At 37.4% G+C, this 25112-nt stretch overlaps 1 protein-coding gene across 2 annotated transcripts in view; it reads left to right on the top strand.

Annotated features, from left to right (window-relative positions):
* The first annotated feature begins 9539 nt into the window (after positions 1–9539).
* LOC114053921 (oxysterol-binding protein-related protein 1) overlaps positions 9540–25112 on the top strand; it is a 305142-nt gene continuing 289569 nt past the window's right edge. The window contains exon 1 of one of the 2 annotated variants that reach the window (XM_027877060.1): positions 9540–9638. The gene's annotated coding sequence lies outside the window, so the exon portion shown is untranslated. Of the gene's footprint in view, positions 9639–9888; positions 9964–25112 lie in introns of those variants that run through there. The other variant, XM_027877061.1, reaches the window with a different exon arrangement.

Genomic DNA, 25112 nt, shown 5'->3' with positions numbered 1-25112 from the left:
GCATGGATCATACTATGCTCAGTTTCCCCTCTGTTCTGGTCCAGGTCTGACAAATCAGTTCACTGACCCAAGTTCAGAATTGCTGTGAAATGGGACCATATGACATATGTGATCAATCAATCAATAAACATTTATTAAGCACCTGTTATGTGTGAGGCATTATGCTAAGCACTGGGACTACAAAAAGAAACAAAAGCTAGCCCCTGCTCTCAAGGAGCTTATGATCTAATAGGGGAGAAGACATGCAAACAAATATATGCAAAGTAAGTGATGAATAAGATAAATAGGAAATAACAGGGAGAAGGCACTGGAATTAAGAGGGGTTGGGGAAGGCTTCCTGTAGAAGGTGGCATTTTAGTTGGGACTTAAAGGAAGCCAGGGAAGTCAGTAGTCAGGGTGTAGGAGGGAGAGTGTTCCAGACTTGGGGGACAGCCACAGAAAATTCCCAGAGTGAAAAAATGGTGTGTCTTATTTATGGAAAAGCAAGGAGGCCAAGGGGTCACTCGATGGAAGAGTACATGTTGGGGAATAAAGTATGAGACTGGAAGGAAGGAGAGGACTAGGTTTTGAAGGACTTTGAATGACTAATAGAGGGTTTTGTATTTGAACCTGGAGGCGATAAGGAGCCATTGGAGTTTATTGAATAAGGGATTGACACGACCCAACATGAGCTTTAGAAAAATCGATTTAGTGGCTAAATGGAGAATGGATTGGAGTATGGGGAGACTTAAGGCAGACAGACCTACCAGTAGGCTATTGCAATAATGAAGGCATAAGGGGAAAAAAAAATCAAGGCATGAAGAAATGAAGGCTTGCACTAGATTCCTTAAAAAGACTAATAAAATTGTGTAAATTGGTTTATGTGGGACCTTTTTTCTTTTTTTTCTTGTTGACCTCTTTGGAATATATGTTTAACAGTGAGATCTTTGGGTCCAAGGACATGGACATTTTAATTTCTCTGTCTCTTCTCTTTTTCTATCATTCTCTCTGTCTCTGTCTCTCTCAATTTTAAGTACATTTCCAGAAAGGCTGTACCAGTAAACAGCTCCAACAGTGTAAAGAGTTCCTGTCTTCTGGACATTCTAACTCCTCTAACATTTTTTCTTTTTTCATTAAAATTCAATTTTATTTTCAGTTCCAAATTTGCTCCTTCCACCTTACCTTCCTTGAGAAGGCAAGAAAATAAAACTCATTACAAATATTTTTAATCTCGTAAAACAAATTTCACCTTTAGATATAACATACATTATTTCCATCTTTCATCAATATTGTCAATTTCCTGGGGGTGAGGTGAAATCTCAGATGTTTTAATTTTATTAGTCTTACTATCAGTGATTTGGAACAATCTTCCATATGGTTGTTAATTATTTGTAATCTTTCTTTTGAGAACTGTTTATTCACATTGTTGCACAAATTTTCTTTGGGTCCTGAATAGCTGTTGTCAATAAATAAGCCAGTACAGGATAAAGACACGGGAAAACTGGCTTATTCACTTGAGTGGGACTCACTTCATCAGTAGGTAATGGCATGTGTGTGTCTGATACATTGATAGATTGTGTGTGGTGTGTGTGTGTGTGTGTGTGTGTGTGTGGCCAGAACAGGTACATTAGGCAAGAACAGGCACTTGTTACAACAAAAGAGAATACTTATCACACAAATAAAGGAAAGAATGTGTCTTTTTTGCACAGTCATTTGCACAGCACCAATGGAAGCAGTACCTTCTTTATCACCATTTAATAAACCTACTGTGTGCTTTATCTGACAGAATAAAAAGTAGGGGACAACTTCCTTGACCTACTATCAACCTCTGAGTTTTCTTCTGTAGTCATAAAACTTGAATAGGCTGAAGGGAGATATTGAAAGAGAAGTTTGCTTTAAGCTTTTCCAGCAGTAAGAGTCTGAGGCATCACATAGTTAAAATAAGGATAAATACAGAACAGAATGGAGTTAGTTACTTCACCTACTATGTGCCAGGCACTATACTTACTACTGTGGACACCAAGAGGCAAAAAACAGTCCCAGCCTTCAAGGAGCTCACAATCTAATGAGGAAGACAATAAGCAAACATATGTGTGCGTGTGTGTATGCATGTATATATGTACATATACAAACATGCTCATACATATACATACATATATGTATACACACATATACAGGATAAATAGGAAATAATTAAAAGAAGGAAGGCACTAGAAATAAGAGGGGTTGGGAAAGGCTGCCTGTAGAAGATGCGATTTTTAATTGCAACTTGAAGGAAACCAAGGAAGCCAGTGGCTTTCTTCCAGGCATGGAGGATAGCCAGAGAAAATGCCCAGAGCTGAGAGATGGAGTGTGTTGTTCAAGGAACAGCCAGGAGGCCAGTGTCATTGGGTCAAAGAGGGTGTGGCAGATAGCGAGGTATAAAAAGATTGGAAAGGTTGGGAGGGAGGGATGTGGGGAAGTGTTGATTTTTAATTACTTTAAAAACCAAACAGAGGATTTTATATCTGATTCCGGAAGTGATAGGGAGCCACTGGAGTTTTTGAGTAGGAGGATAACAATGGTTGCATCTACACTTCAGGAAAATCACTTTGGTAGCTTAATGAAAGATGGATTGAAGATGAGGTGAAATGAGACAGGTAGACCCCACCAGCAGGCTATTGCAGCAGTCCATTGGTGTGGGGGTGGAGGATAGTGAGGAGTTGAGTATGACATTTAGGTTGAGTTCATGAGGAACTGGGAGGATGGTGTTGCCTTGGAAGGTAATAGTGGGGGTGGAGATGGGGATTCTGGGGGAAAACAATGAGTTCAATTTCTGAATTGAAAGGAGCCTTAGAGATCTTCTAGTCCAACACTCTCATTTTATAGATGAAGGAACTGAGGTCCAGAGGAGTTCATTGACTTTTACAAAATCCTACATCAATTAAGTTAGGTGAGAATTAAATCTTAATCATCTGACTCCAAATCCAGTGTATTTTCCACATTGCTGGTCTAAATCTTTTTTTCCCCATGTTACATTAAAATTTTCCAGTAGTTCTTGTTACATGAAGAATTCCTCCCTAAAGTCATTGATGCTCTTAGGTTTATTGAACACAGGGGTTATGGAATTTGGTTCTGATTCTTATTTGCCTAGTCTATTCCACTGAGTGACTTTTTTATTTTTTAACTGGTACCAAATAGTTGTGAGGATTACTACTTTATGATATAATTTGAAGCCTGGAAGTGCTATTCCTCCTTTATTCTTGCTTAAGAAAAACTACTTCCCTTGAGATATTCTACCTTTTGTTCCTCCAAAGGAATTTGGTTATTATTTTCTGGGGCTTCATGAAATAGCCCATTTGTAGTTTGATTGGTATAGCAATAAATCTAAGAAATAATTTAGGTGGAATTATAATTTTTTAGTAATTTTGGTGTGGTCTAACTATGATTAATAAATATTCCTTCAATGATTTAAGCAAGGTCATTCTTTATGTCTCTAAAGCAAAGGGTTTACAAACTAAACTCTGGCCAAGGGCCAAATCTTGCCTTCTGCCTGTTTTTGTAAGGTCGAGTAGCTAAGAATGTTCTTTATACTTTTCAGTAAAATAAAAATTTGATTAAAAAATGTAAAAACCCATTTTTAGTTTACCATTCAAAGTGGCTGATGTGTTAAATTTGGCATAGGATGATAGTTTGCAGGCCTCTCTGCTTTAAAGAGTGTTATTGTTTTTTATATATTTTAAGTGTGTCTTTGACTTTCAGATATCTCATGTATTTCATAGTTATTTTGAGTGAGAGATCTCATTCTATTATTTCTTCCTGGTTTTTGTTAAAGTTAGTTAGAAATGCTGATGGTTGTTGTGGATTTATTTTCTATCTTGCTACTTTACTAAAATTACTGGTCAAATTTATTTATTTACTGATCCTCTGGCATTCTCTAGTATGCCATTATTATCATTTAGAAAGAAGGATAATTTTGTCTCCTCTTTGCCAATATTCTTGTCTTTAATTTCTTTTGTCTATTGCTGTTGGTGTTTCTATGTCAAAGAATAGTGGCGAGGGCTCATCTTTACTTTACCTTGTATTATTGGAAAAACATAGTGTTTTCCCATTTTAAATAATGCTAGCTTTTAGTTTTAGAGGCATACTCTTATCATATTAAAACAGGGCCTTTCCATGCCTCCCGCAAAATAAGTGTTGTATTTCTGTTAAAGGCTTTTTAGTAATCTTATCACTATTATGTGGATTTGTTTGTTTTTGTTTTGATATGATTTTTTATATTAATTGGTTTCTTCATCTATGGATTCTATGCTCTTCAATTCATTCAGTACACCTCTCCTAACAAATTACACTTCTTAAAATACCATATTATCCTGCTATTACTGGCTCCAAAATCCTCAATGGCTCCTCTTTGCCTTCAAATAAAGTTTAAATTCCTTATCTTGACATTTAAAACTCTCTAAAATCTGACCTAACTTTCCTTTCTAGTCTTACTTCTTGCTGTTGTCATATATATATATATATATGAGAGCTTAGAGTTTGATAAGACCTTCTATTTAAACTATATATCTTTGACAAGGTTTTTTTAAAAAATAAACTTTTCTTTTATTCAATTAGTCAAAGTCTGCCATCTCTTTCTCCCCTCTCCCAACTGAAAAAGGAAGAAAAACAAAACTCTTGTAATAAGTATGTAGAACCAAACAAAACAAATTCCCACATTGACCATGCTAAAAAAAAACAAACCAAACTCAATCTTTGCTGAATTTATCTCTTCTCTATGTTTCATCATAAATCCTAAGGATTTGTGTTTGGTAATTGTGTTTATAAGAGTTCTCAAGTCTTTCAGAGTTGCTTTTGCAATAGTGCTATATAAATTGTTCTCTTGATTCTGCTCATTTAACTCTGCATCAGTTAATACAAGTTTTCCCAAGTCTCTCTGAAACTGTTCTCTTCATCATTTCTTACTGTGCAATAGTATTCTATCACATTCATATGCCATAACTTGTTCACCTATTCTCCAATTGATGGGCACCTCCTCAATTTGCAATTCTTTGGCATCACAAAAAGAGCTGCTACAAATATTAGTCCTATTCCTCCTTTAATCTCTTTTAGGTACCCAAAGGCATTAATCTTGACATATGGTTGTCTAGTCTTTGCTTGGAAATGAAAAAAGGCTTATTCTATTTTAAAATAGCTGTAATAAAATGTTTTGTTATACTTAGAACATTTCTCTAATCTATGAGTCTAGTAGTCCTTTGAAAAATGAAATGATTTTAGTTTGGCAAGCCTTTTATTAATGAGCCTATGATGACTCCTACTGATAATTGCTTCTTCATCTAAGTACTCACCAACCAACTATTCATTTATTTTTAACTTTTCTTGGATATATGTCAAGCTCATTGGTCTTCCACTTCTAGTGCCCATTTTTCCTTACTCTCTTAAAATGGGGAAAATGTTTGCTTTCCTCCAGTTTTTTGGTACCATTTCTATTCTCTACAGATGTTACAGTAATCACCAAGCTCAATACATGCAGGCACATGGAACATCTAATTTCCCTTTACCTCAGCAATTTATGTGGATTTGCTTGGTGACCCTTGACCTACTTTTCAGCCAGTTTTCTAGCCAGTCATTATTTCCAACCCTCCTCAAAGTCCCAGCCTATAAAATCCTCCTTTCAAATAACAAGTGTAAAGTATATTTTTACTGGTACTTCAAAGATACACTGATACGTAGGGAGTGTCCAAAAAACTGGGGAAGCATTGTGGGTTGTTTCAGGCTTAGGGACAACATTGAAGGGGATACAAGCAACAGGTACTGGGTTTTGCAAGGAATTGAGGGGAATTGTGGGAAAATGGGAATGGTCAAAGTACTCCTGAACCAAAGTGTTCCTAGCATGCTAATATAATTCCTAAGATTTAGTCATCTCATCTCTGAAAATTTTATGGAAGGCTTCCTGGATTTAACTAAATATAATTTTTCAAATTCTGCTGGGGGCAAGATTAGTTGTTCTCCAAGTACTTGAATAGTGTTCTCTTTAAAAAGTCTCATGTTTTAGAGGAACTGGTTCAAAGCATTTGAAAGCATGAAAAGTAATACTTTTATTAATTTACTAATTATTCCCGGGCTATTTCAATAGCTGAAACTTTTATAGTTTTTTTTTTAATGTTTACAAAGCAATTCACATATGCTGATTTAAGTAATATTCAGAAAATGACCCTTGGAGGCAATTAATTATTATTTTCAACTTATGATGAGGAAACCAAGGCTTAGAAAGATTATGTGAATTGTTTATAGTTACACAACTACTAAGTGTTGGAAGCAGGATTTGAATGTAGGTCCCTCCTGGACTGAAAGTCAATTTTATATTTATCATCTCAAGGTAAGTTTGAGGACTATGATTTAAGGATTGAAGAGAGTGTTATCAGTGCTTCATTATCTTGAGATAACTACTTCTTGTTGCATTTCAAAGAGTTCAGTGATAAAATATGGAGGATATAGAGGTTTGAGAGTAAAGGGCAAGTTTAGCAGAGGATAGAAAGTGATAAGGAAAAAGAGAAGGATGTTCTTAAAGGAATCTATGCAGATGAACATCTGCAGACTAAAATTTTTAAAACACACACGAGAGATAGAAATGAGGGCAATAAACTGTAGACATATAGGAAAGAGAAGCAAGGTGCTCTAAGTATAATCAGGAAGGCTCAAACTAGTATGAACTGAGGCATATGATAAGTCCGAAAAACATTTTTTTTTTAAAGGCTTTTAAGGTTCTGGTCAGGGTAACAGAAAGATTTGCAAAAGGATACGGCCTCTGTGTGGGAGTGTATGGGAAGACAATAATAGATCACAGAGCTCTAGCAGAAGTCTTTAACTATTTATTTTTTTCCCAAAGAGAATTTCATCTTCTGGATGGGAATTTTGGGACAAAAAATAGTTAAGGGGAATTGATTATGCAAATTTCATTGACAATTGTCAAACACAATACACATAGCATTTCGAATGGAAGAAATTGCGTAAAAAGTTAGAGTTGCATTATCTTTATTCTCAACTTCATTTCTGGCTTCCCAGATAAGCTAAGGCATGGGCTCTGAGGTTTCTTTTTCTCCAGGCAGTTAAACGTTCTCCAAATATCAATTTAGTTAAACAGTTATGTCAACTTAATATCAAATTAATAGATGCAAGGGACTTTGACAAGTGTTAGAGATATAAAGATCAAAGTGAAACAGTAACTGCTCTCAAAGAGTTTAAACTGTACTTAATGTATGTGTGTATATATGTATGTATATATATATAATTTATCATAGTTCTAAGTGGATAATGTAGTTAGTTATAGAACGTTATCACAGTCAACCACACATTTTATTAATTTGTTATGCCTGACCTAATGCCTATTTTACTTGGATGGAGCTGGCCTTGACTATAAGCATTCTGACTATTCTTCAAAAGTATAATTCTAAGCAATTTGTATCAAAATTAAGTGTAACCTATTTCATAGTGTAGAAAGTAAAGGACATATCATCTGGATTTGTTTTTAAATATTTATTGCTAGGGAATGGAATTAAATGACTTGCCCAGGGTCACACAACTTATGTGTCTGAGGCCAGATTTGAACTCAGGTCCTTCTGAATCCAGGGCTGATGCTCTATCCACTGCACCACCTAGCTGCCCCTGGATTTGTTTTTAACCCAGTGTGTCTAACTATGCTTAATATGAAATATTATTTAATAAGCTGAGGAGGAAGAGAAGGATTTTTCTCTTACCCTTTTCTCTTTATATATCTTTCATTCCTACCTATTTCTAAACTAACTGATACTTCTGCGTCATTTTTTGATGACAGGTAGAATAGACCAGAGACACTGTTGATCAATTAAAACATAATTTGCACACAGTTGTCATAATAAATATTCAATGAATTAAATTGACCAAGTTTCCACTAGTCAAATCTTCAAAACCATAAACTGAGACAGTCTAGAAAATATAGGGAAGAAAACTATCCTCCTAATTGTCTCAGTTGTCTGTTTTTCTTTGGCTTCAGAAATATGTTTACTCTTAACAGGTAGTATGAAGGAATAGGAAGAGAAAGCTGCTATGTTCCCAGTCATTAAAACACTGTATTATGACATTAGTAGGAGTTGAAGTAGACAGAACACACTTTCTGAAGTAAGGAAGACCTGAGTTCAGATCTGGTTTCAGACACAAGCTGAGTGACCTTGAGCAAGTCACTTAACCCTTTTGTCTTTGTTGTGAGTTGGGTTGTTATGAGGATTAAATGAGATGCCAGTTGTAAAGCACATAGTGCTATATAAATGGTAGCTATTATTATTAGTAATTATGGTTACATGTAGTATATAGCCAATGCACTGCTGGGAGAATACTTAACTTGTATTTATGTTTCTGCCAAATCTCAAAGTTTATAAATGTTTGTACTATTTCAATACAATCCTCCTAGTTTAATGCTTTCCACGTTTCTTTTCAAAAATGTATTAATTTAAAGAAGTTGAGCTCAGCTTTGTAATCAACTCCCTTAGGAGAAAAATGATAATTTAGTCTTCCTCTGTTGTCATACTTGTTTACATTTTGTTTTTCCTTTGCTATACAAAGCAAAACCAAACAGATCACTTTACTTGGTACAGACAGAACTAGTTTTCCTATTTGATATAACAATGGTAGGGTGGTAGGATGTTCCAAGAAATTGAGTTTCCACACTCAAGCCTACTCTCCCAGAACACTACTGCTGAAAGACTACAATTAGAGGATCAGAGATCTGGGCCTGGAAAGCCATCTTCTGGTCCAACTCCTTCATTTGACAGATGAAGAAACTGAGGCCTAGGGAGGGGAAATGATTTGCCCAGATAATATTTTTTTTTTTTAATGACAGCAGCCTTCGTTTTAAGACAGCGTTAGGAACCGCAAGCAGCATTGAATTCCCATTTGGATGCAACACGCCATCCTATTGGGTTTGTGCCTTAGTCCACAGTCCTCCTAGGTTCCCCACAGTGGACAGCTCCCCTGGGGTCAGTGTATCCTCCCCTAGGGTGCGGTCTAGCAGCGCCCCAAAGCTTGGTCCTCTTTCCATAACCTAAGGGATCGTCTAAGGCGGCAAGTGCACGGAGGACCGGAACGACCCGCGCGAGCACGCGCTCCCAGTTCCGCCAGCGCCGGGCCTGTCACGTGTCGCGAGGTGTTGCTGGGGTACAATAGAGGGGGCTCTGGGAAGCGTGCGCGAGGCTGCAGGGCGCGCGCCGCGGGAGCGAGGCTGTGGTGCGCGTGCAGGGAGCGAGTCGCGTGCGCGGAGGCCGAGGGAGGGAGGGAGGGACGGACAGATAGACTGAACCGGCTGGGGTTGGAGCCGCCATCCCCAGCCACGTGAGCCCTGGCGCCCCAGCCTGGGGGAGACCTCGCTCTGAGTGTGCTGGGAGCGACTGCAGGCCGACCGCCTTCCACAGGTGGGGGGGGCGAGGCGGGGGGCGGGGAGGGGGCAAGCGGCAGGGAGGCGTCCGTCGGTCGGGCCGTCCCCAGTGACGCCCCCTTCCCCTCCCCCACTCCCGCTCTTTGTCCAGCCTCCGGTCTCCGCCCCGGGGGTCAGTCTCCAGCCCGCGCCTCCACCTGATCGCTCTCCACCTGAGCTCGGCCACCTGCGCCCAGCCGCGCCGCGGGAAGTTAGTTGCCCAAAGTAGCCAGCGGTTAGTATCTTTTGCGGCTCCTGGCGGGATCTAAGGACGGGCGTGTGTTTGTTGTTGTGTGCAGGGGGCCGGGGCGGGGGAGGGGGCGGCTGCCACCACTTTCCGCTTCTTCCCGGTCTGAAGATTGATGCTTCGCTCAGCGGAGTCAGGAGCTAGTCATGTGACCAGTTTCACTTCGGACCCAGGAGTCGGTCCAGCTGGGAGCAGGGTTTTCGTGCGGATTCAAGGGGGGTGGGAGGGGGGACCTGGGGGACCGTGAGGACCGGCGGCAGCGCAGCCACGAGAAATCGGCCTCGGGAATTGTTTCTGTACCTGGGAACTAGAGGTAATGCCTTTAAAACGACCTGACGTGAAGGATTGGAAGGAGCCTTTGAACGTGTTTTGACTAGCTACACCACTTTGCCTGCAACTGGCTTTTTTTGTTTTTGAACCGGACCTTGATAATGATTTTGAGCTGTTAGCAATACAACTTGTAAATTTAAACCCGTACTTTGGAATGTTGTAATGAATTTACTAGGCTTTTGCAATTGATGGTTTCAAATCTGTCTCACTTAAAAAGTGTCACTTAGAGCAACCATGAATTTGTAATTTTTTTTCTGTGTGTATTTATTCCATCCTCTAGCTTCTGCAGTACTGTTAATTAGTGAGTTCTGTTGGAGAGGGAAAAGCCTTATTGTCCTTACTCAGGATTTGGAAAATACTTTTTGCTTAAGAGGTATTTTGTAATAAATATTATAAGGGTGGGCTCAGAGTAAAGAAAGCTCTGGATTCAAATCCCACCTTTGACACTAATTATGTCACCCTGAGCAATTTATTTCATCTCTTCAAATTTGTTTCCTCATCTATGAAATGAAACTAGTAATTCCTGTAGTACCTACTTTAAAATAGGTTGTTTTGAAGCTCAAATGAGAAAATCTAGGTAAAGTGCCTTGTAGATGCCCGCTATTATTGCTCTTTTGGATTACTCTTTCTAATACTGTTGTAGGTATTACAACCAGCATTTTAGCTAGAAATTCCTCGTTCTTATGTCAAAACTTAAGAAAGCTTTCACCATTACTAATTAAAAGAGTTAAGGGATATGCAGTTTCCTCCCTGTGGTAACTACTTAAGTAGTACTTAAATCTATAGAAAGAAGGGAGGAAGTTGGTAATAACGTTCTCTAGTTTTTATTTTTCCTGGTGCAGACCAGAACTGTCAAAGTAATGGACGTCAGCAACTACATTTCGGCTTGTTATCTGGTAACTCCTACAAGTTTAGTGGATTTAGTTAAAGTAAATGTTGGGTATGAATGCAGTTTTTGTGGAGTCTTGAGGTCTCTGATACACTGTAAATAACTTGTTGAATAAGCAAAACCTTCTAGTAGTGTGGGAAGCTCTGATGCCTTTTAGCTGATGTTGTGACTCCTTCAGCCAACATCTTCCTTTTTCTTCCTCTTTCCTTTCCCTCAGCTTGCATGTCTCTGAAGAATTGCAGCTTGAAAGTTTGTAAAATAAAACAAAACAACAAAAAAATGCCCAGAACAAATGAACTACATTACTTTAGTATTATTGTTTTAAAAAAAATAAAACCAATCCCTATTTTAAGTAGTTTATGCTACTTAAATTCTCTAATGTTTTTAATTGAAATATATTTGTTTTGAGGTGCCCACAAAAATAAAACTACCATGTTTTTTATGATTTCACATGTTGAAACTCTGCTGTGGCTGAGAATTCTGATCTATTAGAATCCCTGTTCTATGCATATTTTGCAGGAAATTTAGTTTATAAAAATTCAAATATATGGAAATGGAATCAGTGATAGAATAGTTCATTTCTATTTGACTGTATAATTCACTTAAAAGATTGAGCAAAGGGGCAGCTAGGTAGCGCAGTGAATAGAAGTCCAGCCTTGGAGTCAGGAGGACCTGAGTTCAAATGCGGCCTCAAACACCACTTACTAGCTGTGTGACCCTGGGTAAGTCACTTAACCCCGATGGCCTACGCAAAAAAATGAAAATAAAAAAATTGAGCAAAATACACTTGCTTGAGGAAGTCATACCAGGAGAAATGTTATAAAATATTTGAGAAAGAAAAGATCTCTTATTTAGGGGAACCGGGAAAAGTTTTGTGAAGACAATAACTGACCTGAACTTTAAAAGAAAGGGTCAGTAATTAACAATTCTGTCAGAATGGAGAAAAAAGGAAAGAAGTTGCAGTTGTATCCATTCCTTTACTTATTGACTTAGGAAAGCTGTTAATCTTCTTTGATGATCAGATAGCACCTTGATAAAATTAATATTAATGATAAACTATGATTCATTGTACATCTTGCACAATTTTATAAGAATTAAATATTCATTGTTTTTATAAAACTGCTTTCAATAAAGAAATAGTGATAAGTGCCTAGAGAAGAATCTGTATTTTGAAGATATTCTGGATGGCACTTTGCACATATTACAACAATATAGAATTATTTAATATGTTATCAAGAATAATATAAATCAAATATTTTTTTCAGAGGTTTATAAACTGTAATTATAATTATGGCTTATATTCCTTACTATCTCATCTTTAAAAGACAGATATGTATGTGTTTATGTGTGTTTAAAAGGGTACAAAGGAGTATTGAAGGACTGTTCATTCTATATTAAGAATAAAGTTTAATTGAATTGAAAATTGATTAACATTTTAAATTTTCTTTATTTTGTTAAAGAGGCTAAGTTTTTTTAATTTTAAATTTTAAAATTCTGTTATTTGTTAACTTAAGACCTATCTTAGAAATAAGGGGTAGGATGGGGGAGGGGGGAAGGCATGTTAAACCATAATTAGCCTTTCTACCCTAAATTGTACCTTACATTTACCATAACAATTGTTACTGTCCTCTAGGGACTGATTTCAGTTTCATAGAATTTGAAACCTCAATATTCCTTCATTTTTAGGTATGCATGTTTTTGCCAGGTTTGGTGACTTGTGGTCTATAGGCCAGGATAGGCCCAATATTAGATCAACTCATCTACTTTACTGAAATAATTAAGAACCATCTGTTATAAACGGCCTCATCTCCCTTATTTCACACTTCAAAACACCTGTACAACTTTGTCCATTCTGTCCTGCTTTATTCCACTTGCCTTTTCAGAATAAACACATCTGCTCTGATTGGGGAGGTTGTACTACTGATCATTCCTTTCTATTAATTCCTTCTTTACAAACATTAAAAGATCTTTACTTTACCCTACAATGTGCTCAAGATATCTACCTATATAACTTTTGTTTTTCTCTTCAGAACTCCTAGAATTTGTTTGATTTTGCTTTGTCTACTTCTGTGCCAACCACTTCCCAGTCTCTTAAAGCAGGCTCTATTGAAATAAGTTTCACTAAAATTATCAGTGATTTCTTAACTGCTAAATCCAGGGCTCTTTTCTTAGTACTTTTTCTCCTTGACCCATATATGACTTTTAATATTTTCAACCCACCACTTCCATCCAGAATTCCCTCTTGGCTTCTCTGACATAGTTCTCTCAAGTTCTTCTACCTATTTGACCATGCTTCAGTTTCCTTTGTTGATAAATCATCAATCTTCTGCCCCTTGACAATAGGTATTTATTAAGGCTCTGTTCTAGGACTTCTTATCTTCTCATTTTACCCCCTTGGTTGGTGATCCTTTTAGCTCTTATGTTCGATTATCATCTCTACACAGATGACTCCCAAATCTGCATATCTACTTTTATCTCCCTTCTGAACTCTGTACATCACTAGATATATGCCTGTCATCTTTGCCTGGATGTCCTATTGGCATTTCAAATTACATCCAAAATGGTACTACATCTTTCCCTCTAAACTTTCCTCTAGATTGTCCTTTTTATTCTTTCAAGGGAATTACTGCTGTCTAGTTACTTATTCTGTAACCTGAGTTATCCTTAACTGTCTGGTGCCAAGTTGTCAGTTCTATCTCCTTGTACCATCTCTACTATCTGTCACCTTCTCTCTGGTTTTCTTTCCTTTAAAACAGTCAGTACCTTCATTTAGGCACCTTTCACCTCTTGCCTTTTACGGTAATAGCATACTAATTGTTCTTTTGCTTCCTGTCTCTCTGTACTCCAGTTTTTTGTTTTTTTTGTTTTTTTTGTTTTTTTTGTTTTTTTTACATGCAGCTTCTTCTGTATAGCTGAAGAGATAATCTTTAAGCTCTGGTTTGGACATGTTGCTCCCCTGTTTGAAAGTTTTCAGTGGCTTTTTTTAGGATAACACAGTCTTCTCAGCCTGGTATTTTAAAGGCTATGGGGACAGAATTAATATGGCAGAATGAGAGTGTTTTTGCCTAGCTATGCCAATACACCTCCATAACAACCTAGAAAACATGCCAAGCCAAATTCTGATCAGGAAAGCCAAGAAAAACTCACAGGTAGTCATTTTTCTAGCTCAGATCAGCTCAGGAAGACAACAAATGTCTTTGGTCACTGGGATAGGAGCTGATCAGGAGCACAGTATGGCAGTAGCAGCAGTTGGACCAGGAGCATTCCAGTGCCCAGGTATGGTAAAGGGACAGAGAGAACACTAGTACAGGAAGCACCAAGACAGAGAGATCCCAAGGGAACCCCTGAACTAGCACTGGGAGCAAGAACAGATGTCATGTGCCGACTCTGTCACCCACTGCCCACTTCTAAGTAATAGATCCAGGGCAGAGAGGAGTGGCTGCAACTGAGCTCAGCGCCCTAACAGAGTACTTAACCTAAAACAAATTTCAGAAACTTAACTATGTGGCTTTAAGCTCAGGAACTGAGAGATGACTCAGTTCAAATCCTTGGCCCAGCACAGAAATTTGGTGGAAAAACCAGAGTAGGAAACAAGACCAAAGGGGAGCCAGCAATTCATTTGCTCTGAACCTGCAGAACCTGCTCTGAATCTCCCAGAGGGCAAATAGTGATTGGGTCTACTGAAATTTAACCACATACAAGCCAGCAAATCCAAACCTGAGTCGGGAGCTTGCAGAGCTCAGATCAGGAGGGCAGTGAATAGACCTCTCCCTGGATCATACCACTTTGGAGGTGCTGAAAACTTGTAGGGCCCCATATAGAGCTGTGAAAGCAACAGAACCTCAGGCTGGACACCCTGGCAGGACAGGGTGGGTCCCTCCCTTCTCCTCTATCCCTCCCCTTCCCAATGAGCAGAGTCTAATGTAACATCAAGTTCAAAGTCAAGAAGTAGTCTGGAAGAATGAGCAAACAAAAGAAGAACCTGATCATAAAGAACTACTATGGTGACAGGGAAGGTTAAGACACAAAATAGAAGACAATGACTTGAAAATATGTACAAGCAAAACTTCAGAGAAGAAATGCATATTGGCTGTAAGCTAAACAAAAATTCTTAGAAGAGTTAAAGCAAGAGTGAAGGGTTTTAAAAAGAGAAAAAAATATTTTAAAAACCAAAAAAGAGTGGTAGAAGAAAAAAAGTGGGAAAGGAAATGAGAGCTAATCAAGAAAGCTATTAAATGAGGCAGCTAGGTGGCGCAGTGGATAGAGCACTGGCCCTGGATTCAGGAGGACCTGAGTTCAAATTCGGTCTCAGACACATAACGCTTACTAGCTGTGTGACCCTGGGCAAGTCACTTAACTCCACTGCCTAACCAAAAAAAAAGAAAGAAAGCTATGAAAAGAATTAACAGCTTGGTAAAAGAGGTATAAAACCTAACTGAAGAAAATAACTCCTGAAAAATTAGAATTGTCCAGTCAGTCAACATTTTTTTTTTTGGTTTTTGTTTTTTGCTAGGCAGTGGGGTTAAGTGACTTGCCCAAGGTCACACAGCTAGTAAGTGTCAAGCATCTGAGGCCGGATTTGAACTCGGGTCCTCCTCACTCCAAGGCTGGAGCTCCAACCACTACACCACCTAGCTGCTCCCCAATCAATATTTTTAAGTGCCTAATATGTGCCCACTGTGCTAAATGTTGGGGATACAAAAAGAGGTAAAAGACAGTACTTGCCCCCAAGGAGCTCACAATCTAAATGGAATCTAATGATTTCATGAGACATCAAAAAATAATAAAGTAAAAAGACTGAAAAATATGGAAGAAAATATGATGACCTATTTGACAGGAAAAGCTACTGACCTGGAAAATTGATGAGGAGAGATAATTTAAGAATCACTGGTCTACCTAAAAGTCATGGAAAAAAAAGCCTAGATAGCTTATGCCAAGAAATTATGAAGGACAGCTTTTCAGATTACTTAGAACCAGTGGTTGAAGTAAAAATTGAAAGGATTGGCGGGTTATCTCCTGAAAGAACCACAAAATGAAAACTCCCAGGAATATTGTAGCCAAAATTCAGAATGCCTACATCAAGGAGATAATACTGGAAACAACTAAAAAAAAAAAATCAAGTGCCGTGGTGCCACAGTCAGAATCCCACAACATGTAGGTGTCATCACCTACATGTTGAGGGACTGAAGATTTGGAATAGGATATACCGGAAGGCAAAAGATCTAAGATGAGAGCCAAGAATAACCTACCCAGCAAAACTGAGCACAATCCCACAGGGGAAAAATGGACATTTAATTAAATGGAGGATTTTCAAGCTTTTTGGAGGAAAAGAACAGAGCTGAATGGAAAATTTGGCTTTCATACACAAGGCTCAAGCATAAAAAGGTAAATATGAGTGAGAAATCATGAGGGACCAAAAAAAGGTTAAGTTGTTTATATTTTATGTGAAGAATTGATACCTGTAATCCTCCTGAACTTTATCCTCACCAAGGGTCTTACTAGACAGAATTAGGCAGATAGCCTGGGCATGAATCTTTTATATTTGGTTGATCTCAAAAGACAAATGGAAGGGTGAAGAAGAGGAATGCACTGGGAGTGGGGAAAAGGAGATGAAGAATGGGGAAAACTCTCTCAAATAGGTGGGGCTTGAAAGAGTTTGTACAATGGGGGGAGTGAGAATTTGGCAATTTAAACCTCGTTATCATCTGAACTGATTTAAGGAGGGAAGAACACAGATAAGCACAGTTGGGTACAGAAATTCATCTTATCCAATAGGAAAATAGGAAAGAAAAGGGTTAAGAGGATGGAGGAGGAGATTAAGTGAGAGTGCCAAGAAACAAAACAGACTCTTAAAGAGGAGACCGGGTAAAAAGAAATGAATAGAATAGAATGAAAGTGAATAGTTAGCAATCATAACTGAATGTAAATAGGAACTCATCTGTAAAATGGAAGAGAATATCAGAATGGATTAGAAACCAAGTACAACAAAATCTGTTGTTTACAAGAAACACACTTGAAACAAAAAGATACACTTAAAATAAGTTAAAATAGTTAAAATAAGAAGCTGGAGTAGAATCTCTTATGTACTTCGTGTGAAGTAAAAAAGGCAGGGGTGGCAATTATGATTTCAGACAGGACAAAAGCAAAGATAGACCTAATTAAAAGAGACAAAAAAGGAAATTACATTTTACTAAAAGGTGCCAAAAAATGAACTGATACCAATAAAACATGTGTGCACCAAATGGATAACATCTAAATTCTTAAAGAAAAAGTTAAATGAATTATGGGAGTAAATAGGCAATAAAACTACAATATTTGGGAACCTCCATTTACCCCTCTCAGACCACAAAATTAACAAGTTAAGGCAATGAATAGAATTTTGGAAAAATTAGATATGATAGATCTCTGGAGTATACTGAATTGGAATAGAAAGGAGTATACTCTTTCAGCTGTGTGTAGAACCTTTACAAAAATTGGCCATTTATTAGTACATAAAAATCTCAGAAATATACAGAAAAGCAGAAATAGTAAATGCATTTTATGACCATTATGCAATAAAATTATATCCAATAACAGGCCTTTGAAGCATAGATTAAAAATTAATTGGAAATCTAAATAACTTAATTCTAAAGAATTCAAAGAACAAATCATAGAAATAATTTTATTAAAGATAATGACAATAATGACCCAGCATACCAACATTTGTAGGATATCGCTAAAGCAGTACATAAGGGGAAAAAAAAAATCTAAACCCTTACATCAATTAAAGAGAAATAGCAGATTATTGAATTGGGCATACAACTAAAAAATTCAAAAACTGAGAAATTAAAACCTCCCAATTAAACACCAAAATAGAAATCCCAAAATAAAAGAGGAGATGAAAAAAGCTGAAAGTAAAACAAAAGCATTGGACTGGTAAGAAAACCAGGAGCTGTTTAAAATAAAAATGAAGTACTATATCAGATTGCCAGTCCTCTTGGGGATGGAGGCAGGGAGAGAGGAGGAGAAAAATTTAAAACTCAAAAGCTTATGGAAATGATTGTTGATAAATCAAAATAAATTAATTAAAAAACCAAGTAGATAAGCCATTGGCTATTTTGGTTAAAATAAAAAAGAAATCTAAATTACCAGTATCAAAAATGAAAAAATGTGAATTCACAACCAAGTGAATAGGAAATAAAAGCAATTATTAGGAACTGTTTTACTCAACTATATGGCAATTAAACTGACAATCTTAATGAAATGGATGAATGTTTACAAAAATATAATTTGCCTATGTTGTCAGGAAAGAAAAGAGAATACTTAAATATTTATATAACCCTTATCTTAGCAAAAGAAAATGAACAAGCCATAATTGGACTCCCTGAATAAATTAACAAAACCAGTACAGCCAAAGTTATAGGAAAAGCAGTAAACTGGGAAGAAATCATTGCATCACATTTCTTCGATAAATGAAGAAATAAAATGTCAGAAATTGAGTCAAATTTATGAGAAAAAGAGCCATTTCCCAAATGACCAGTGGTCAAACAGGCAGTTTTCAGAGGAAGAAATGGCTATCGATAGTAGTATGACACAATGCTCTAATCTCCAATAACGAGAAAAGTGCAAATGAAAATAACTCAGATGTATAATCTTACATCCATCAAATAATCTGACAAAAATGAAAAATGACAAATGCTGGAGGAGATGTGGGGAAAATAGGTACACTAATACACAATTGGTGGAGCTGTGAACTAGCCCAACCATTCTAGAAAGCAGTTTGGAACTACACTCAAAAAGCTATTAACTCAAACATTCCCAGTGGTACTGCTGCTAGGGCCATGTCCCAAAGAGATCAAAGAGGGAAAGGGCCCATATGTACAGAAATATTTATAGCAGCTCCTTTTTTTTTTTTTTTTTTTTATAATGACAAAGAATTGGGAACTGAGGGGGTGCCTATCAGTTGTGGAATTGCTGAGCAAGTTAAGGCATATCAATGTGTTGTAATATTGTTGTGTTGTGAGAAATGATAAAGGGAATGATTTCAGAAAAGCTTACTGAGACATACATGAATTGAGCCAAAACAAAGTGAGCAGAACCAGAACAGTCTATATAGTAAGAGGAATATTGTAAAGATAATCAAATTTGAAAGATGGAGTAAGCATTCAACTCAATTATCCACCAAAATTTCAAAGGACACAGGATGAAGTGTGCTATCCTTCTTCAGAAAGAGCATATTTTCTTCTGTGCCTTTTTTCCCATTGGGACATGACCTATGTGCAAATTTGTTTTACATTACCTTTTGAAATGGTTTTTATTTTTCTTAATGGGTAAGGGAAAGGAGGAGGAAGAGAATTTATAACTAAAACTAAAAATGAATTCAAAAAATAGACAAGAATATAAACTTTAGCAGGGTGTAGCTGCACTCCCCCCTTCTCTAAACAAACAAACATCTTTTAAGGGTCATAGAAATCTGGCTCCACCCTACCTTTCCAGTCTGATCTCAGCATACTCTTTTACTTGCACTCTAAATTCCAGCCAGATTGGCTTATTACATTTGCACAAGCTGTTCCCCATTACTGGAATGCAGTTCCTCATTATCTGTTCAGGTTCATTTAAAGCTCCGCTCAGGTACCACTGCCTACATGGAGGCTACCCTAATTCTCCGCATCCCACTTGTCATGATTCTCTTCCTACTCAAAGTACCTTGTATTTTACCCCAACCTACATACCGTAACCCTTGTCGAGTATAAGTCTATGAGGCAGGAATTACTTCATTTTTAACTCTCCCCTTATACATAATTGGGTGCTTAATACATTTTAAAAAATTGAATAATATGTAAACATCAAAAAATAGATGTCTGGTGTTCTCTCATGAACATTAGTTTGTTATGTATTCAAAAGTATTCAGATGTCAAGTGCATTTGTTTTTCTCATTAGAATACTTAATTGTTCTTATGTCTCTAAATTCCCAAAGCACTGTACTTTTGTGTATTATTTAAAACATCTAATAACAAGTATGAACTCAGCATGTTGAATGAGCAGTATTTTATTATTGTATCTCTTTTTGATAATCATATGTCCTTCGGTTATGATAATACAACATGACCAATTTGGTAATTCCAAAAGCTTAGTTTTTAATTTATGATGTATAATTAAAATGGTACTGTAGAAATGTGTATAGCTCTTAAGTTTTTAAGCTTTTAATGCTTCAAGGATGGTGACTTATATTTTAGGTAAAATTTGTAAGAGTATACAGTGTTAATCTTTTGGTTCTTTGTTATCCTCAGTGGAAGAAAAGGACTGATTACATTATTCTAGATGGCCCATTTATAGAAATTCTCTACTCTGAGTCTTTGGAAATTGAACTAGGTTTAAGACATAAAAGCAGCTGTTAAAATTGTATTGAGCAATCTTCAAAATTAACGTTAGTTCTGATTCATTTTAGCCTGGTCTTTGCCACAAAACTGAAGCAGCATGAGTATAGGGCCTTGCATATGGTAGGTGTTCAGTAACTGTTTGATAAAAGGTGAAACTTTAATTCACAAGTTTTCCTCTTTCAAATGGGATTTCAGAAAGGCTTTGGGCCAGAGTCAATCATTTCTTCACTTGGACTTGCTGGTAAGAGAGGATTTACAAGGTCTGCATACTTAGCAAGTTCAATTCTCAATTCAAGTAGGTATCTCATTAGTGTTTAATAAAAATGTGTAAACACTACAACATTTCATTTTCTGATAAAAAGAATTATATTCAGTTAGTTTAAGTTAATCACAAGGTCTGGAGAATCAAGGAGAAAGTCTTCATTTCTATCTCAAACTTTTTGAGAGCAAATTATTCTCAGTATTCTTTGTTAATTCACATTCTTGAGTGTAACTTCTTTTTTATTCTCTGAGAAAAGCTCTGAAAGGGGAACTTTTGCTGGAAAGGCTTAAAATCATATATGAAAATGGCCTTAAAGAGAGGGGGTAGATAGAAGCCACACTGGAAGTGGCGTTGACAGACATAACATGTTTTTTTAGAGGCAATATGGTCCATTGTTACCGGGAACTTGTGGCATGTGGGGCATTGCTTGTTTGTCTTTATGATGTGGCTTGGATGTTGTGGAGGCAGAATAAAATTATCTTCTCTTTACCTGCAATTGTTTCCTTAATTCCTTTCTGTTATCTTAATGCTATCGTTAGCATTTTTTAAAACTATGTCAAATAACAGTGGGGAGAATGGGCATCTTTACTTCACTCATATTTATTGGAAAAGGTTCTAGTGTATCTCTATTGCATATGATGTTTACTTTTGGTTTTAGTTGATGCTTTTTATGATATTAAAAAGTCGTTCAGTGCCTACACTGTAGAATTTTTAGCATAAAGTATTGTACTTTGTGAAAGGCTTTTTTCTGTATCTATTGAGTTGATCATGTGGTTTTGGATGTTTTGGTTTTTAATATAATTAATTATGTTATTCGTTTTCCTGTTGTTGAATCATCCTTGTATTCTTGGCATAAATTCCACTTGATCATAGTGAATGATTTCTTGGATAAATCACTGTATCATGTTTGATAGGATTTGATTTTAAAAAATTTGAGTCAATGCTCATTAGTGATTTTGACCCATAGTTTTCTTTTCATGTTTTAGCCTTCCCTGGTTTAGGAATTACAACTACATTTGTCTCATAAAAAGGATTCTGGTAGGGTTCTTTCTCAGTCTTTGAAAATAACTTGTGAAGTATGACTACTAATTGTTCTTTAAAAGTTTGATAGAATTCTCCAGTGAATTTATCAGATACCGAGTTTGTTTGCTTTTGGTAGTTCCTTTATAGCTAGATCTGTTTATTTTGCTGAGATCAGTAATTTAAGATCTCTGTCTCCTTTTCTGATAGTTTGGATAGGTATCCCATGCTTCCAGGTGCCAGTTGCCTCCAGGGGCTCTAACTCCCCCTCCCCCCCCAGGACAAGTAGACTTTTCAGGCACCAGTTCCCTAGGCCACATTTAGTGTCCTTATCACCCTTTACCCAAAAGAGCATTCATCAGTGGATGCCTACCTCCAAAGTAAAGATTCCTTCTTCTTCCTTCCCCTTTCCCACTCCCTTGTAGGTTCTTCCCTTTCTGAGACCAGAGAGGTTACCTTTCTTTGATTGCTAACCTTTGATTTGACCCCAGCGCATCACTCACTCCTTATTCTCTTTGTTCCCTTCCCTTTTCATGTACCTCCCATGTTGTAATGTAGTCCTCCAAAAGAAACATTCACCTTTAGGCAAGGTGTTGCTAGGTTCTGTCCATAATGCTCTGGTCCACTCTTTCACTGTTACATCTCCCAGATTTCTGCCTTCCCGCATCTCTTTATGTCCTTTAGAAAGAAGTCTTTTACTGGTCTTTCTGTTGTCACTCTGTGGCTGTTAGTGGCTGTATTTATTTGCTTCTCCTGCAGTTCTGTTGTTTGGGGTGTTTAGAAAGCAAATAATCTCTTTAGTTCTGGTTTTCTTTATAAAAATGTTTCAAACTCTTCTTCATTATTGAAGGTCCGTATTTTGTCCTGTATAATTGAGCTCAGATTTGTAGGATAGGTTACCCTGGGCTTCATCCTGAGCTCCAATACTCTTTGGAGCACATTATTTCATTCCTTCCTCCTTTTTCTAGTGGATGTGGAAAAATCTCACATTGCACTATTCTGATGCCCTTCCCTTTGTATTTAAGATCTTTCTATTTAACCACTATGTGTTTGGAGTTTGAAGCCCTAGGTGTTTATTTTTTTTTTCTGGAAGTGATCTGTGAATTCTTTTAAATGATATTTCAGTTTCTGTGTTTAGAAGTTCTGTGTGTAGTTCTCTTCTATTATTTCCTTCTTTGGTGTTAAGGTTTTTTGTCCTCTTGTGTTCTTCTGGGAGACCTATGATCCTTAGGTTATCTTTGCACATCCTTTCTTTGAGATAGGTATGTTTTGCATGTATAGTGAGTATATTTTAAAAGTATTTTATTTTTATTTTGTTTTGCTTCTCTTCTTCTAAGTTGTCTTTCCCTTCTGTGTGTTTCCATTCCCAATCTATTTTTTTCCCTTTGGTGAGACTTGCCATTGCATATTTCAGTTTTTCTTTTCTCCTCATTATTTTTGCTGTGCAGGACACAAATTCTGCTCTCATAATTGTCATTTCTCTTTTAAACCACTCTGGAACAGTGTGTTGTGGTTCCATGTTCTTTTCAAATTCCACAGGGTCCTCTGTCTTAATCAAGTGTTGGGTCATTATCCTTTATTTTGTGGTACTTATGTCTGAACTTGTTGACTATATCATCTGGAGGCCATATTTCTTTCTATAACTGTATTTTCTGTAGATTTATCTCTTTTATGTTTAAGGTCTTTGAGAGTTCTTCTTCCCGAAATCTTTGGTACTTTCAGTCTTTGTTCCCCCATTATTTCTTTGTCATTTATTTCCCGAGTCCCTCCCCTCTGATTGTGGTTTCCTTAGGGGGTGGATCTCAAAGCGTCTCAGCCTCTTACCACACTGGGCAAGTAACTGTTTACTAGCCTGTCTCTATCCTGACTGGATGCTGTGCTCTTTCCCTCAGGCTTAGGGTGGTGCTGCACAGTTCCCCACATACAGGGTGCCCTGTACTGGTGACCTATTCCACTCCTTTTATTCCTTAGTTCTCTGTCTTGGTCCCCGCAGTTCAGAGTCTGCTTGCCCTGGCACGTCAGAGCTTTACGGCGCTGGGGGCTTCCAGTTGCAGTTCCCAGCTGGCTTTTTACTCTTGAAGCTTCCATGGCCAAGTAGGTCATCAAGGCCCAAGCAAACTTACGTAGCCTGGAGACTTCGGATCTCTATGACACTGGAAAGAGGGAGGATAATACAAGATGCAGGGTTTTGATGTAAGCCTGTGTGGTGTCCTTGAGTCTCCTACTGCAGCCTGGCTGCCAGTAACGTGGAAGGTGGGGGAGGAGTGCTGAGTGAACTTGGCTCCAGTTCCTGGATTTTGTGGAGGGGGAGAGGAGTTAACCTTCTTTTGGATTCTGAGTATTGCAGACCCTGAAAACAGCTGAAATTTCTTTATAAAGCTTTGACACATCCTTTCTGTTTTGAAGAGGTTTAAGAGATTGTGGGGGGTTGGCAAAAATGTTTAGTTTGCCATCTTATTGCTCACATGACCTGGAAGTCCCTCAACATAATGTCTTTAAGGTCACATTGGATTTCTTTGTGTATTGTGGATGTTGTGAAAAACAAATAAAATAGATGAAACAATTCTGACACAAGGAGTTATATTCTAATGGGGGAGAAAACAAAGATATATTAAGGGTATACAGAATAACTATAAAGAAAAATACATGCAGAGTTATGAAATGTAAGGTAGTTTGAGGGACACTGGCAATTGAAGGGAACAGGAAAGGCTTCATGTAGAAGGTAGTTCTTGTGGTGTATAAACACATTAAAACTAAGCCAATTTTGCACAGATGAGCAAAGACTAGATTGATAATTTTGTAGGCTTCCTGTATGATACCCGTCAATAGTAAGTATGATATGGAGAGTAGTCAAGAAGTTCCTGGTATGTAGTAGGAACTTAATAAACATATTCTTTGTGTTCCTTCAGACTGGCCTATTGTATGAAGACAGACCTAGCCTTTTCATGTAGTAGAAACTGCAGGATTTGCCCTCCATTGACACAGTCACTGCTTTATTGTTGACTATGTTATACAAGGGGGAGTATAGCAGATTTGGGAAAGAGCTTAATGTAGGGTACCTCAATGCAATGTATACCTGAAGAATTTGATTTTAGGATACACAATTTGTTGGCCTAGCAGACTGGTAGGAATGGTAGTGCCCCTGACAGAAATAAGGTAGTTTGATAGAAGGGTAGCTTCTAGGAAGAAGATACTGAGTTCTTCTTTGGACATGTTGAGTTTGCAGTGTCTCTAGGGCATCCAGTTTAAAATGTCCTGTAGGCAGGTAGTGATGTCAGGTATGAGTCTGGGATACAATTATGCAGCAAAGAGGTCAAGATGACTAAGGACTGAGAAAAGACCATCAGATTAAGCAGCTAAGATTTTGTGGAACATTGGAGAGATCAATTTTAATTGAATGACACCAGAAGCCAGATTTCCAAAGGCTGAGGAGTGAGAGTGAAAGGGGAAAGCAAAGGCAATAAGTATTGACAGAATTTTTTTTAAGAGTTTCAGAAAAGAGGAGAGAAAGAAAGAGAGACAGAGAGATATAGAAGGGGAGAGTGCGAGCATACTGTCAGGAAGTGTTTCAGGGGATAGTAGAGTTCAGTGAAGTTTTTTTT

The sequence above is a fragment of the Vombatus ursinus genome, unplaced genomic scaffold (assembly GCF_900497805.2).
Source record: "Vombatus ursinus unplaced genomic scaffold, bare-nosed wombat genome assembly UNPS02014812.1, whole genome shotgun sequence".
Classification (NCBI taxonomy): Eukaryota; Metazoa; Chordata; class Mammalia; order Diprotodontia; family Vombatidae; genus Vombatus; species Vombatus ursinus.
This window is presented reverse-complemented; position numbering and strand designations above follow the sequence as displayed.